Genomic DNA, 16,695 nt, shown 5'->3' on the forward strand with positions numbered 1-16,695 from the left:
CTATGGCTCGGGCAATAACACGGCTGTCATTGGACGAGGCGGCGTTCGACCCAGGGCGACGTCCCGCCCCTGCTTATACCTCATTGAAGGGAAGCCACAGTGTGGCAGGGCGCCAAACGCGCCTCCCGCCTCCCCATTGGCCGGGAGCGCTTTCCGTCAAGGGACGCGTAGATGGGAGAAAGAGGAGGGGGAGTTTGGGCATTTAAAGGGAGGGATTGGGGTAGGTAACCTGACACCGCGCTCACTCCCATAGAGCCCGCTCGGCTCCTTTGTTTGCTGTGCCTTGCCCTTCCCCTCCCCTCCGCCTTTAAAAAAACTGCATTATGAGTATATTTACATACATGTGCCTTGCCCGTCCCCTCCTTTCCCCCCACCTTAAAAAAATTGCCTTATCAGTACATCTATTTGTCCCATTTCTAAGAGCAGAACGGAAAAAAGTGCTTCTGATTGTGTGTCCTGCAATCTGAAACCCCCTTTTGCTCCTCCCTTGCAAAGTACAACCGCGAAGGAAGGGGCTTTGTGTGAGCAAAACAAAGCTTGTTGACGAGGGCGCTTCAAACCCGGGAGAGAGAGAGACGAGAAAGCGGCGCGCGGGAGGGATTTAATCCGAATTAGGCATCCCCCTAGCTACCCAGTAAGACAAAGGAGCGGTTAAGGATTTGGGTGGGTTTTTTTGGAACGGGCAAGAAGTCCAGGATATGTCTTCTCCCCTGAAAAGGTTAATGCAGCTCGGCACCGCTTTCCCTGACGCGGCTCGGTGCTAGGCGGGTCCTGGGAGTTGGAGCTTCACAAGGACTTGAGCCTTCTCAGCCAGGCAGTGTTAGTGTCTCACCAAACCATACATTCTACAGCATAGATTAGGTATATGGGCAAATTTGGGCCCTCCCTCCAGGTGATTTGGACTTCAACTCCCACCATTCCCCACAGCCTCAGGCCCCTTCCTTTTCCCCCTCAGCCGCTTAAGCGGGAGTTGAAGTCCAAAACACCTGGAGGGAGGGCCCAAATTTGCCCTCGCCTGCTGTAAATACATACACCCTTGACTTCTAAACCAGGCCTTGATCTTGCTGCCTTGGAGTTGCTGAAGGCGATGCATCTTTGAGCCCTCCTGTCGTTCTTGAGATGGGTTGTTTGGCTTTGCCAGGCGCCCCAGAGAGAGATCCTCCTTGGCCTTGGCAGCTGAGCAGAGTCAGCCCCAGCTCAGGCTTGGATGGGAGACTGCCAAGGAATAACACCAGGCAAAGGAACGGGCAAAACCACATCTGAGGATCCCTTGGCTCAGAAAACCCTTTGAAACTTACGTGTTGCCATGAGCTTTTGTGTGTGTGTGTGTGTGTGTCAAAAGCATTGCATAACAAATACATTTAAAAATGATGAAGAAAAAAATAGAGGAAATCACAAACAACTAAATAGTTTTAGACCAGAAATGGGCAACAGCAACCGCATTGTCCGTAGCTTTAAACAACTCCTCCTCGGTGCATGAGGCAGGACATTATAAACCATGAGCTTATAAGTGTGTTGAAGGCACACACACAACACAGAGTCCCCAGCTATAGCACTGTAAGGTTTTCTCCTCTGGGTTGCTGTGAGTTTTCCAGGCTGTCTGGCCATGTTCCCGGAGCATTCTCTCCTGAAGTTTCACTCACATCTATGGCAGGCATACTCAGAGGTTGTGAGCTTTGTTGGAAACTAGGCAAGTGAGGTTTATATATCTGTGGAACAATATCCAGGGTGGAAGAAAGAACTTATGTCTGTTTGAGGCAAGAATGAATGTTGCAATTGATCACCTTGATTAGCACTGAATGGCCTTGCAGCTTTAAAGCTTGGCTGCTTCCTGCCCAGGGGAAACCTTTGTTGGGAGGTGATTAGTTGGCCCTGATTGTTTCTTGTTTGGAATTCCCGTTTTCAGAGTGTTGTACTTTATTTACTGTCCTGATTTTAGGTTAAAAAAATACTAGTAGACAGATTTTGTTCATTTTTATGCTTTCCTCCCTTTTGTTGAAATTGTCCACAATTGTCCAAAGGATTCCCCCAGGCAGGAATCAGCCAGGCCTTGAAGCAGCAAGGCTATTCAGTTCTAATCAAGGTGATCAACTGCAACATTCACACTTGCCTCCAACAGACAAGTTCTTTCTCCCACCCTGGATATTCTACAGATATATAAACCCCACTTGCCAATGTGTTGTCGAAGGCTTTCACGGCCCCACTTGCCAAGTTTCCAACAGACCTGACAACCTCTGTGGATGCCTGCCATAGATGTGGGTGAAATGTCAGGAGAGAATATGGCCATGCAGCCCAGAAAACTCACAGCAACCCAGTGATTCTGGGAAGAGAAAGAAAAACCACTGTGGGGAAGAAGCAAGCTCCCACCATATCAGTGATTTTCCCTTTTCCTTTGAATCAAGTACTTCTGGCCAGGCCTGTAGCGAGGGGGTGGTTTTAGGGGTTCAACCCCCCCCCCCCCGAAATTTTTCAGGTTATAAAAAAAATCTGGTTTACTCATGAATTTTAACTGGTTAACCAAATCCCCATGCTAAGTCTATGAGATGCAAAACATTAAGAGTCCCTCCAGGCACTATCTCAAGCAGATATTGACAGGTTTGTAGCGGGGAGGGGTGCGTGCTAGGGGTTCAACCCCCCTCCCCCGAAATTTTCAAAACCCCTCCCGAATTTTTTTTCTGGCTACGGCCCTGCTTCTGACTACCTTTTTTTCTTTTTGCACAATTCACACACAATGTTTGTCAACTGTGTTTTTGACATTTCTCCTGCTGAAAACCTTTGGGACCTGACACACATGCATCACTTGAGTGGTGACACCATAGCTCTCCTTGTATCAGCACACGGTAGGTGCTGCTTTGAAGAGGGCTGTGCCAAAACTTGGAAAAGTTCTTCCAGATTACAGCTCCCAGCATCTCTAACAAGCATGGTCAGTAGCCATGCAGGAATGGTCATCTGAAAAGTTACTTTTCCGAGGTCTTGAGTTCCGTTCACCAGAAATCTCTGTAACGGGAAAGTTGAGCAGAGTTATCTAGGCCAGCGTTTGCCAAACATTTTCAGTCATGGAACCCTTCAGAAGACTTTTTCTCCCTGTAGAACCTAACCCTATCTATCCCTAACCACTGTGAACCCACAAAGTTCTTCCTTCTTTCATTTACTCCTATTGTCTGGGTGTTTTGGATAATGTAGTAGGTATGGAAATATTTGTTTGTTTATTTATATACCGCTTTTCTCATCCCTAAATGGAGCCCCGGTGGCGAAGTGCATTAAAGCCCTGAGCTGGAGACCAAAAGGTCCCAGGTTCAATCCCCGAAGCGGCGTGAGCAGCCGCTGTTAGCTCCAGCTCCTGCTAACCTAGCAGTTTGAAAACATGCCAATGTGAGTAGATCAATAGGTACCGCTCCGGCAGGAAGGTAACGGCGCTCCATGCAGTCATGCCAGCCACATGACCTTGGAGGTGTCTACGGACAACGCCAGCTCTTCGGCTTAGAAATGAAGATGAGCACCAACCCCCAGTCAGACATGACTGGACTTAACGTCAGGGGAAAACCTTTACCTTTTACCTTTCTCATCCCTAGGGGGACTCAAAGCAGTTTACAGCATTATCAATTGTAAAGAGTCACATACATATAAAAACATTACGCCTAAAAGCAATCACATAAGGCCATGAATTAAATCATTAAAAATTATACAAACCATCAGCACAACGATAAAACATTAAAATGTAAGCATTAAGACATTTAAATATTGCATCGATCCTATGGTTTTCTTTAGCTGCTTGCGTATGGGTGTCGTTCGTTAAATGCCTTCTTACACCGCCAAGTTTGAGCTGCTTCCTGAGCGCCAGGAGGGAGGGGGCTGATCTAATTTTGCTGGGGAGGGAGTTCCACAGCCATGGGGCCACCACCGAGAAGGCCCTGTCTCTCGTCCCCACCAATTGCACCTGAAAAGGCAATGGGACCGAGAGCAGGACCTCCTTGGCTTATCTTAACACTCTTAACTGGTTCATAAAGATGTGTTTGGGCAGGGAAACATTTTAAATGTGACCACAAACCTACCCAAAAGTCAGTGGCACATAATCACATTTCTTTTTTAAAGTAGAGGTACATTGAACTTCAATAAGATCTTCATACTCTGGCATGCCTTTTGGAAAAGTTTGTTTTTAAGATTTTTCACAGACTCCCTGTGATGCTTTTTGTGGAGCCACGGTTTGGAAACCAGTGGACTAGGCTTCTGTTACCATTCATAAACTCCATTACAAGAGCAATGCATAGTTGTGATGCCTAAACTGGAAGGCACTTTTGATCCTCCAGGTGCTTTGGACTACAGCCCCCATAATCCTTGATCTTTGGCCATGCTTTCTGGGGCTTCTGGCAGGCAACATCCAAAGGCAACTGGAGGCCAAAGCTTCCTCAGCCCAGATAAATGCTATTGTTTTGCTTTGAGTTTTTGCAGGAGAGTCTCTCTTATCAGATGCATCCAACAAAGCAGGTGTTTACCTCAGAGAGTTCACGCCACAATACATGTTTGTTAGTGTTTAAAACATCAGAGGACTTGGCTTAAATATCCTGTTGCTGAGAATGAGGTATAACTTTGTTTTTGCACACGTACAACAGGAAAAAAATGAAAGCATGGTCTGTTTATGATAAACGTAGCCTGTCGGCAGTAAAAAAAAATCTCCCCAAAAGAAATAGAATTCACTTGGGGCAAGGAAAGGTAAGTGATTTGAGATGACCGAAGGTGATACAGCCCATCTGAATTATCCAGACTCTTAAATCAGCTGGAATTCAAGTAGTGTTTAGGGCTAATGTCATGACAGCATTGGCTCGTACTTTTTCCCTTCACTGAAATTCAACTTCCATGAAGACCATATGGCTATTTGCAAGGTGGCCTGCAGGCCAGAGAGATGCTGTTCAGTGAACAGTTCATAAAAAGGCTATCATGGTTCATTGGCCCTGACAATGCACCTCATTAGGCAAGATGTAAACCTCTGTTGGAAGAGTTTGCGATGGGGCCGAGAGGAGGAAGGTCAGTCATGCAGCCAGACCTTCAAGTGAAAACAGGTGATGAAATATTAATTCCCTTGATTTAACAACCTATCAGATCTAGTCAGCAAAGGAGAGGACCAAAGCCAATCCCGTTCCAGAAAGTAAATGACCGTGGAGCTCCGTTATCCAATTGGACCTCTGCCAAAATAATGTAAACTTAATTTCTTTGCAAGGTTTGTAATGATTAACCAATAAAATATGAGTCCCATAAACTAATCTTTGTTCCATTCATGGTTTACTTAGGCAATCTTTCCTATCCTCTAGATATGCTTCTTTGTATCCGGGAGCAGATAATAAACTGCCCAAAGCAAGTGTGGCAGTTAAATAAACTATACTGTTTGTCAGTTATAGTCCACGTGAAACAATCTACTCATACATTTCTACAGAAAGGTTTGTACTGACATAATTGGTACCAAAAATGGCATACATGGAAGGCACAAGGGAAATCTATTTCTGATATTGTTCCCATCAAATGGAATCCTGTTTTTGGCCTGTTCTGTGCTGTATAGTCACTTTGCCTGATGGTGCTAATCTTAAAGAATTCACAAGTGTCATGAAGGTAATGCAGTTTCCATTTCTCTTTTGAGCCACATCTATACTACTTAGGTTGGTATCGAAGTGGCCAAAGCATAGAGCTAATCCAGGGTAATGTTGGGCAAGGCCACCTTAATGCAGCCTTGTTTCACATTACACAAAGTTGAGGGAAATTCTGAATTCTGATACAGGATGGAACCAGTTTCAACTGACCCCACTGCCATGCGTGCTTCCCTGACATAAGGAGGAGAGGAGAGGGCTTTCTCTTTTCTCCCTCAGTGCCCCATTGCCCCCAGTTGATATCACTGTATGTGATGGCCGACAGGTAGAACCCATGTCACTAATGGAGATCATCGCCACATGGACTGGGGGGAGGAGCATAGGAGGGGTGGCAGCAGCTGAGGGACACCCTATGTACTGTATACCTGGGGCCAATCCAGCATAAGACACTCTAGGTCAGCCCAGAGTGTTGGTCAGTGTAGATCTGGCCTTGAATAAATAAGACATCCCATCAATTATGTACCTTCAAGTTGACTGTTGATTTATGGTGACCCCATGAATTTCATAGGTCTTGCTTGGGCATGGAATATTCAAGAGTGGTGTTACCAGGTCCTTCCTCTGAAATAGAACCTACAGCACCTTGTCTTCATTAGTGGTCTTCCATCTAAGTACTAAACAGGGCTAACCCTGTTTATCTTCCAAGATTACACATACCTTGGTGCCATTAGGGAGCATGTGCCCTCCCATAGACTCACTTGCATTGTTCTCTTGTTTTTGTTTTTTTTTAAGAACTGAGAAGGCCAATGCTCATTTTGCTAATCTGACTGAGGAGATCTTAGGGTTGAGTGCTGCTAAGCCTCTGACATCCTTGCAAAACATAACACTAGAATGACTATTCAACAAAGTGGCAGATGGATTCTGGAAGTTATAGTCCAACACCTTTTTCAAACTCTGATCAGTTCTAATGCATGTTGATGCTCTTTCGCTTTAATATCCTAAGTGGCTCACAACACAATGAGCAGCACAATGGGTACTGACACTATGTGGACAAAGCATTCATAAATATTCATGCATAGAGCCTAGCACTTAACAAGATATTGCCATAGTCAGTTTTCTAATGAATGAAATGGGGCAAATGTTAATGACTTGAGATCAATGTGATGTTCTCATTAGGCTAATGACTTAACATTGATTTCCAAGAAGCCAGATGTTTCATGTTCTCTAAAGACTTGTAGAAGTTAAAAAAAGTGTAATACTGATCTTTCTGTTCCTAGCTACATGCCACCTCATTATTAACATGAAGAGAGAAAATTTGGACCATTTATGAGATAGAAATTTCTGACCGATCTCACACAGACATCTCCTCAGCTGAGTCAGTAAATTCCCGGGGGAAGTTCCGTTATCCTTATGTGAGAAAATGTTGTCAGACCCTCAATGCTAATTTTTAAAATAGAAAACAATATTCATTTATTGTACATTGATGAAAGTACAATATAGGAATAGCTTTTAATAATCTGCTGCCCACACTGGATGTCTCTGTTGCATTAATCTCCTCATGTTCCTTTTAATTTGCAGTTCTTTTAGAAAAGAGAAATGGGAGCTTTTGGCAGATCCAAGGACCACTTTCTCCACCAGAGGCCCATTCTGGGTCCATATAAAATGATTTTTAATTGAATAAAAGTGACATTCCCTTCAGTTTTGTTTTGTTTTGTTTTACTTTTTCAGTAAAGTAAGAACTCATGCCATGCTTTAGAACAGAACTGGCATTTCTAAAGGCTTATGGCAGTTCTCTTTATTTTATTTTGCGTGAGTTAGGGCCTTTTACCCTAGCACTCAAGACCTGGCTCTTTACTAGAGCTTTTAATCTATGTTAATTTTATCAATATTTGTATGTATGTATTTTTATCCTTTACAATTTTATCTTGTAAATCGCCTAGAGCATCATGGATGGAGGGCGATTAATAAGTAATTAAATGATGATGATGATGATGATGATGATGATGATGATGATGATGATGATGAATGTACTTGTGACCACATCATCCCTCCCTTTTGGCTTATAGTGGCGCAAGCTGATAAGTTGCAGTTCAGCAACATCCGGAAGGTCCCCCCTGTTTTAAACTACCTCCATCTAGTCTTTCTTGCTATTATACTTTTTGCAGGCATTTTTCCAATGAAACCTGCAGCACCTCCTCAGTTTCCATGTTCCTATTTCTTCTTAAATATGTCTCCTGTTTGTGCAATGGCATTTCCATTTATATTCACCAGCTCTCATCATTGCAGCTTTTCATTTCTAGAGAATAAATAGATAAAACCCATTCTATTCATCCTGGAGATGCTTTTGGGGGAGTGAAGCGTGCCACAAGGCCATCACAAGACCATAGCACTCAATTTTACAGTAAATATGGTCCCTTTGGACTATTTTTGTCTCTGGTGCCGTGCCAAAGAGCAGAGGGCAGGGCAGGAGTAGAGTACAGGATTCACTCTATGCAGCATTCAGGGCGACCACAGAATTTCACTTCTGGACCACAGATGTACCGTATGATACAATCAGGAACCACACTCTGAATGTTTTCATTTTGAAGGGCAGGATATATATTTAGTAAACAATACCTTTACTGTCTTCTTACTCCATAACTCCTCTTTGGAAGAACTAGATTCTCTATCTGATTTTCACAAGCAATTTTGTCATAAGCAGTAAGGGCATTGTTCTGCCATTTCCCCATATTTAGACCATATGTGGTTATTCGCCACGGACATATCTATTTATTTCCATGTCCACGGCTCTACACACGTACGGCTGAAATGGAGTTCATAGCTGTGGCTGGAAATGGTAACTACACTTTAAAATACTGTTCACTGGAAGATTTAAAATTAGTTACATGAGCGAGACAGACAAGTTATGACTTGTAACTGGAAATCTTCCTTTTCTGTTTCTATCTGGATTTTGTATAAATATACTAAATTTTAAATATCTTAATATGCATTAAAGTGTATAGTGATTTAAGAATATTACATATGATGTGGTATCTAGTTTTTAATTATTTTCAAGGTTAATAAACTTACATATTATACATGGGAGAAAGCAGAACCTCACCTGACAGATTGCTAGAAATCTGGTTTGTTTACCATGCAATTGAATATTGTTTTGTCATCAGTATGTGTGTAAAAACTGTTTCAAGTTTGCAACTTGAGTATACAAAAAAAAGAAAAGAACATTGTCCTCAGTTATTAGTGCCACAAAACCAGCACAAGACCTATTCATACAGTAGTTGGCTTTATAAAGATTAGTAGAAACCATTTCTTCAGTATCAGTGATATTTGTGTTCTTAGCATTATATAAATCAGAAGGGTTGTGTAAAAGCATTTTGCTGTAGATAACCATTGGGGCATTTTATAAAAGACTAGCTGTGCCCGGCCACACGTTGCTGTGGCGTTGTCTGGTGGTGTTGGTGAGAAATTTGAGTTAGTGGTGGTATTGAATGTCTGTTGTATAGTTGTCTTTATGTTTAGTATGTACAGTAGAGTCAGGCCTCTCTGAGTATAGAGCTATCTTCTTTCTATGTGAAAAAGATAAGCAAACACTCTAAAGGTTCCAAACATAAAAAGAGATGTGACATGTCAGAGCCACAGAAATAGTCAGGCCTCTCAGAGTATAGAGCTATCTTCTTTCTATGTGAAAAAGATAAGCAAACACTCTAAAGGTTCCAAACATATAAAGAGATGTGATATGTCAGGGCCACAGAAATAGTCAGGCCTCTCGGAGTATAGAGCTATCTTCTTTCTATGTGAAAAAGATAAGCAAACAATCTAAAGGTTCCAAACATAAAAAGAGATGTGAAATGTAAGGGCCACAGAAATAGTCAGCCTCTGCAAACATTAGGATTGTATGATGTTGTTGTTATTATTATTATTGAGAGGCTGGGTGGCCATCTGTTGGGAGTGCTTGGATTGTGTCCTGCATGGCAGATCGTGGGAGGTGTTCGCTGGCCCTGATTGTTTAGTGTCTGGCATTCCCGTGTTTTAAGAGTGTTGTTTTTTATTTGGTGTTGTGATTTTAAGCTTGTTAAAATATTAGGAGAGAGATTGTGTTGATGGTCATGGTTCATAGCATATATTTAAAATATAGAGTATTAAAATGGGTTGGATATTGTAGAAGGTTGGAGTGAGATAAATGGTTTGGATGATGGGCGGGCACTAGGACCCAGGGGACAGCTTTTTCCCATTGCCTGCCTTCCCTGTTGCCGGCGGCCATGAGGGCTTCTCTTTTCCCTCCCGGGCATGGCTCCCAATGGGGCGTTGTGGGTTCTGTCCATGTGGAGGTGCGTGAAGTGATTTTGTGTTGTTTCAACCTTAAGGCGTGGATGATGGGTTGTGTTGTCCAATGTCGAGGTTGGGGGGCCCGTAGTTTAGTTGCTTTGCTCGGTGCTGCGATTCCATCACTCTTTTATATATATAGATAGGTGCATGTCTAGTTCCTTCCAGTTTTCTCTATAATATCTCCCTATAATATCTATGAGAATATCACAGTGGCCTGGGAAGATCCTATCCACTGCTAGTGTAATGTAAAATTATGCAAGTGGAGCTAATTACTGAACAGGATTGTGTCATTATGCAACCACTAACACAATGGGCAGTACAACCTAGCACCCTTCAATTGCACAGTAGTTACTTATGCAACCCTGCCTGTCATTCTACCATTGGATGTCCTCCATAGATGTACAATTGTTTGTTTAAGGCCATTTGTGCCAGCAGAAGTCACCAAGAAGATTATTTCACAACACAGGAAAATTCTGACACATATATCAAAGCAGTGGACTGTGGGCTAGTGCCAATTTGTGAGACATTGGTTGCCACTAATTGAGAGGTTACAAGGAAGGAAAAAAAACAAAACAGTTTTAGCCTGTGAGCACAAATGTAGTCCCGGCTCCTGGCACATTAGTGGGGGAAACTTGGAATTATAGAATCATAGAATTGGAAGAGACCTCGTGGGCCATCCAGTCCAATCCCCTGCCAAGAAGCAGGAAATCGCATTCAAAGCACCCTCGACAGATGGCCATCCAGCCTCTGCTTAAAAGCCTCCACCAACTTGGTTGGTCTAACACATCAGATACCATAAAGAGCCTTGTTACAGAGGCTGAAAGAGGAGCTAGACAGCTGCCAATTTGAGTGGTAGTCCTACATTTAAGTACTACATATGTCTAGAGTAAATCCTATGAAAGTCAATAGGAGTAATTTTGGGTAGACAAATATAGGGTTACATTATTAGTATTATGCCTAATTTAGATCTAAAAGACTGTTATAAGTGATTAAGTGGTCCTACGGATGTGGTATGCATGCCAAAGAATCAAAATCCTCTGATGAATAACCTTGTAAAATTCATTAATTCTCATTTCTTGGCCTAAACATGAAAGCTAATAGCTGTAAAAAGAAAAACCTCTCAAAGATGGTTCTATTTCAATAGTATTTTAGAACAGAACATTTTTAAAAGAAAGATCTGTTAAAATAGAACTGTGTTGTTTTTATATAAACTGTTTTTAAATCCTTTTTAAGTATTTGTTTTAATATTGCAAAATGTTTAATTCTATTATAATGTCCTTTAATGATTTTAGCTATATTGTGCTTGTTTTAACTGCCAGGGAAGAAATAATAATAATAATAATAATAATAATAATAATAATAATAATAATAATAATTTTATTTTTATACCCCGCCCCATCTCCCCGAGGGGACTTGGGGCGGCTTACATGGGGCCAAGCCCAGGCAATAAACAATATGAAACTCAACAGTAAAAACAAAACATAAACAGATACAATCACATATACCAATACACAATAAACATACTTTGATAAAATCCTGAAATGGCTCCTAAAAGGAGAAGTGGGCCAGACAAGTGCGAATAGTTTTATACAAAAGAGTGAAATATACATAAAGTCTAATAATCACAACTTTTCTTCTTTCTCCGCCTCCTCCATTATCATCATCATTATTCCCCATTTATTTAGCAGGTTGGGGATAAGAGCACCATCAGAAAACAGAAATGGTTGAAATTCAGAAAGCAGTCTTTTTTTGGCTTCCAAATTCATTTTGGCTAGCAAAAAGGGGATAAAACCTATACATATTGTTATTGTAAATAAATATAAGAGACACACTGCATACAATTTCTAAGAGACACACCATGAATGACTTCTGAATGCAGACTGAACAAAAAGCTATTGCCGAGTCTATTGAGTGAAAAAGTAACACGTGATTGCAAAAGCATTATACAAATGTGACAAAATATGTTATTACATGTTTGGGTTCTGGTTATCATTGAAAAGAGTAAAAAAACAGATAATCAAGAAACAGCATGTCCAATAGCGGGGGGGACACCCGTATTATGTCCAATATGAAAAGTACTCACTTTAAGCCTACTAAAGCCTGCCCTGTAGTTTTTACCTTGTTAACAGTATCGGAGATGCCGATTCTTGGAGGGCTGCCAATTGTATTCCACATAATGTACTGCTGCAGGCCTCAGCTAGAGGTAAACGGCCACCTTTTCACCTCTCACACTTAACTCTTCACAATCCAAATGGTATCATGTTACAGAAGATACGCTTAACTTTTAAAAGTACACAATTTTTACACATTCTTGTTAATCAGGATTTCTTGGTTGCTTATGAGAGGGGGTGTTGCATCCTTTGTTTTCCAGCTTTTATGTCCCATTCAGAGGAAAACATTTTAGTGTAACTCCTGGAAGACAGAACAATGCAGATTTCTGTGCCTCTTATAAACTTTCTTCACAGGTTGTAACACATTTCATTTAGTCCTGTGCAAAGAGGGTCTTGTGTAAAGAATGGTATAGAGCATAGTAAAGAACTGCACAGTATTTTACCATTCCCAAATCCAATACGGATACAATATAAGCCAGCAGAAGAAACATCCCTGAAGAAATAATATTGATCATGAATATGGGTGCAATGTAATTTTATGAAAGTGATTGCTTCCAAGGACTATGGCAAATTTTGACTGAATTCCAAACACAAAATTTTATATTTCATTTAATATGTCAGACCCTTGATTTATTTTTGTCTACAACTTCCAGCAACCCCATCCAACATAAACAGCACAGAAGGGCAATGGGTTGCAATCCAAAAATACTCCACCCCTGGAGTCTCTAAAGATGTCAGAACTGGACTGAGATGCATGTAAATATTTAAATTTTATCACCTTCATGATTAAGAATATGACTAAACCATATATGTCCTTCTTCTGAATGTGGTTAGTTTTGGTAGTTTCTAATATTGTCTTCATGCATTAATGAAATGGCTTTTTATTGACTTCAATTTATGGGATATAAGTCCAACGACCTCTTTGAATACTACCTTTTCCTTGCTATTCATTCTTTTACAAAACTGGATCTTGGAGGATTCTTTGTGTTGAGCTAGGTATTCTGAAGCCACCACTATTTCTGTTGATTTGTCATACTAAAGTGATCTTCAGATTTCAATTCCGTGCTACTGATTTGTTTTGTCAATGGGGCTTTCCAAATGTATGTATATAAGTCTGTATTTAAAGGTGAAACTGTCACCCTAGCAAACTTAAACCACAATGGCAGATTTCCGAGATCATATCTAGTGAAGGTATTACCTGAGAAAGAAATACATTCACACATACCTTTTCAAACAACAGAAGTTTATTCCCAGATTAATTTTGACAATACCGCATTTTACTTTGCTACTATTTCTTGTTCCACTGCATAGTAAAGTAAACTACAAGTGTTCTTTCAATTTGCACTGACCAGAGAGCCAGCATGGTGTACCGGTTTGATTACTTGGCTATGACCTTGAAGACCATGGTTCAAATTCTCTTTCAGCCATGAGAACGTAGGAGGTAATCTTGGCAAAGTCACCATTCAGACAGGCCTTTAATCTATTTCAGTTCTATTGAAGATGTCCAAATGATGCCTCCAGTAAAACTAAATTAATTAAGGACAACGGAGGAAAACATTGCTTTGTCCTGCATTAATTATATACCTGGTAAGACCCAGATCTTTGATAAGATCCGGGTCTTTCCAGGTATGGACCCACTGTGGATTGGGCCCGGGGACCACGTCATGTGATCCCTGGGCCCAATCCACACAGCCGTCTTGGTTTTTTTTCTCTATGAGCCAAGAAAACCAAAAGAGGATTCACCCCTTCCCAAAAACCCCCAATAGGCCCTTAAAATTAATACAATGTACTCAACCACCATTAAAGTACTGCTGAAGTCCTCCTGCTATGTAGAAATGACGAGTAGCACTCTTTCTATACAGCCATAGAGACATTGACATTTCCTCCACTTCAGATAGGTAGTCAAGGAATAGGCAGTTTGGAGCCAACAGCTCCCTTCTCTAATCAGCATTATCACATGATGTTAATCCACACACAAACACACCACCACCATCACTGTTGATCGCTTTTTCTACTTGCCTCTGCTTTGGGCATAACTACTCTGGTGGAGACAGTAGAGCCTCATTTTATGTATTCCATACTCTCACATTGATTAAAAATGCAGCTGGTGCTGGAAAACAATCTAAACCAAGGCCTCTCAATCTTTGGCCCTCCAGATGTTTTGGCCACCTCTGCCATGTTGACTTGGGCTTCTGGGAGTTAAAGCCAAAAACATCTGAAGAACCCAAATTCAAGAAATCCTGGTCTAACCAAGTACAAATCATAGTGGATTGTTCTACCACAAAAGAGATTCATCAGGTTGGATTCAGATCTAGCTATATGCACATTCTAGCTATGTCTAAATGCTACATAAAGGATCAGGAGATCCCACTTATGCACTCTGATGTCTGGAGACAGGGAAAATTCAGAAACAGTATCAATTTTTGAGGACCTTCCATCAGTAGAAGGCATGTCCTGGGTCCGATCTTGGAGAAACAGTTGGTAATCATGTGTATATACATTCCAGCTTCTAACATTCAACTACAATTTTAACTTCTTACTCTCCAAATGTACACCATTATGTGGGAAAAGCTGCTACAGCTACACTTTTACCAGTAAATTGTTTATATGGATGTGTCTGTTATTATACATAATACTAATACTAACTGCTTGTTAAGTGTGACAAAGAGGTGACAAACTGAGTTTTAATGTTACTGTTAATGCAATTCCAGTACTAAATCTGTTCTATAGTATACACATGGAGAGAGACATTTTGTTGTTTAAAGAAAAACAGAAAATAGCCACAGACGCCGAACAAAAACCTCTGTGGCTGGCGGAGGGGTTAAAAAGCAATAGATCGTACAGAGAGAGGGGGAGAGAGGGAGGGAGAGAGGCTCTTATCTTATGTACACTCTCCTACAAGTAAACTCCACTGAAAAAAATGGACTTCTGGATTGACCTGTATCGGTGTTGTATCTTACAAGGACTTTCCAAGGACTGGCTGCCATGTGTGTCTCTGCAAAGTGCACTGTTGCTGAGATTCCTCTTTCTTGAATGCCCACACAATCACCCACAGGGCAACAAAACAACTTTCCCCATCCGTCCTGCCCAGGGTGTGCATTTTCCTGCTCCTTCTCCCACCCCAGGACTGCTCTCAATGTGCAGGTGCTAACTTAAATGTCTGGAGGATAGGAGCCAGCAAGCAATTAGACAGAAAAGTAGACAGACAGGAAGAAGGTGCTGATGTCAGCGTGGCCTCAGGGCAAGTGAATGAGCCGGCAATTCCCAAGCTGTCAGAGTCCCACAAAGAGGTTGGAGCCATGGGCCAGGGACTGGGAAACCCTCTTCCTCTCAAACTACCGACCCATTTTCTCAACACGGCTCCTGTTACTGCTCCAAATAGAAGAATGTAATGGGTTGTTTTTGTTTTGGTTTTACTGGTGTTCATAATAGGAAATGAGTTGGAAAACAAAAGCACTGGGTGCATTTATTCATATTAATGCAAATATATGAAGGCAAAACCAGGAAAAATAATACTGTGAGATGTGAACATGTGCATTACCTTTATGTCAATTCATTCAAGGCCCATCCTCTATTTCGATATCAGCCAGCATTCCAATGCCTTAAATCAAGAAACAGCTTTCTAAGATCTACAGAGATACTTGCAGGAATACCTCAGCAAATGAGAGTCCAAAAGTGGCAGGTTAAAACCCAAAACCTCAATCCATGGCTGAGACTGAATGAGAAACTCCCTCCTGGGCACACAGAAGACTGGGCAACTTAGAAGGCACTAAATAGACTGCACTCTGGGACCACAAGATGCAGAGCTAATCTTAAGAAATGAGGCTACAAAGTGGAATCCATAACATGCGGATGTGGAGAAGAGCAAACTACAGACCACTTATTATAACCAGCCTCAGCCCTGCCACATGCACAATGGAGGACCTTCTCACAGCATCACTAGAGGCACTCCAAGTGGCCAGCTTCTGGTCAAAGGAAATCTAGTATAATGTCAAGTTTTTAACTTTGTGTTTTTAAAAATACATTATAACAGTACCCTCAATTAGGTTCTGACATGATAAATAAATATTCAAGAGGACATAATGATTTACACCATGAATTTATCAGATGCCGTGGTAACAGCTAGTTAAGCAAGTTGCTGTCGCAATACTTTCCACATATTAATTATACAAAGTGTGAAGAAGTTATTTCTTTTTAACTTCCTTCACTATTTGAATGAAGAGACATTATATCCAGTAAACAAGAACACAGATTAAAGCACCATTACACATCACATTGGGATCCCCTTCCCTCTATGGCAAAACCCAGGGAGGGGGAGAGATACCCATTAGCTACATGTTTAAAGAACCATCTATCTGAATCTTCAGTTTACTGCTACTCATCATTTCATGTTGTGAATTAGACTGAAATCCAGTTATTAATCCCAACTGTAGTAAATTCAAACAACCAACACTCATTAATTTAATTGACTTATTTGGTCTACTGTGACTAGGATTAGTTTTTGGGTTTTACAAGAAGGTTAGTTCCGTTATCCCATACCTTGGTTAGGAAGGACTTTTTTGGGTCTAAGTATATAAGGGGGAGAAGCCCCTGGTGGCGCAGCGTGTTAAAGCACTGAGCTGTTGAACTTGGAGACGCAAATCTGTTCAGAGGTTTAGTGTGATGGTTAATGAAGTTATCAAAAGTAC

Source organism: Anolis carolinensis, chromosome 1 (assembly GCF_035594765.1).
Source record: "Anolis carolinensis isolate JA03-04 chromosome 1, rAnoCar3.1.pri, whole genome shotgun sequence".
Classification (NCBI taxonomy): Eukaryota; Metazoa; Chordata; class Lepidosauria; order Squamata; family Dactyloidae; genus Anolis; species Anolis carolinensis.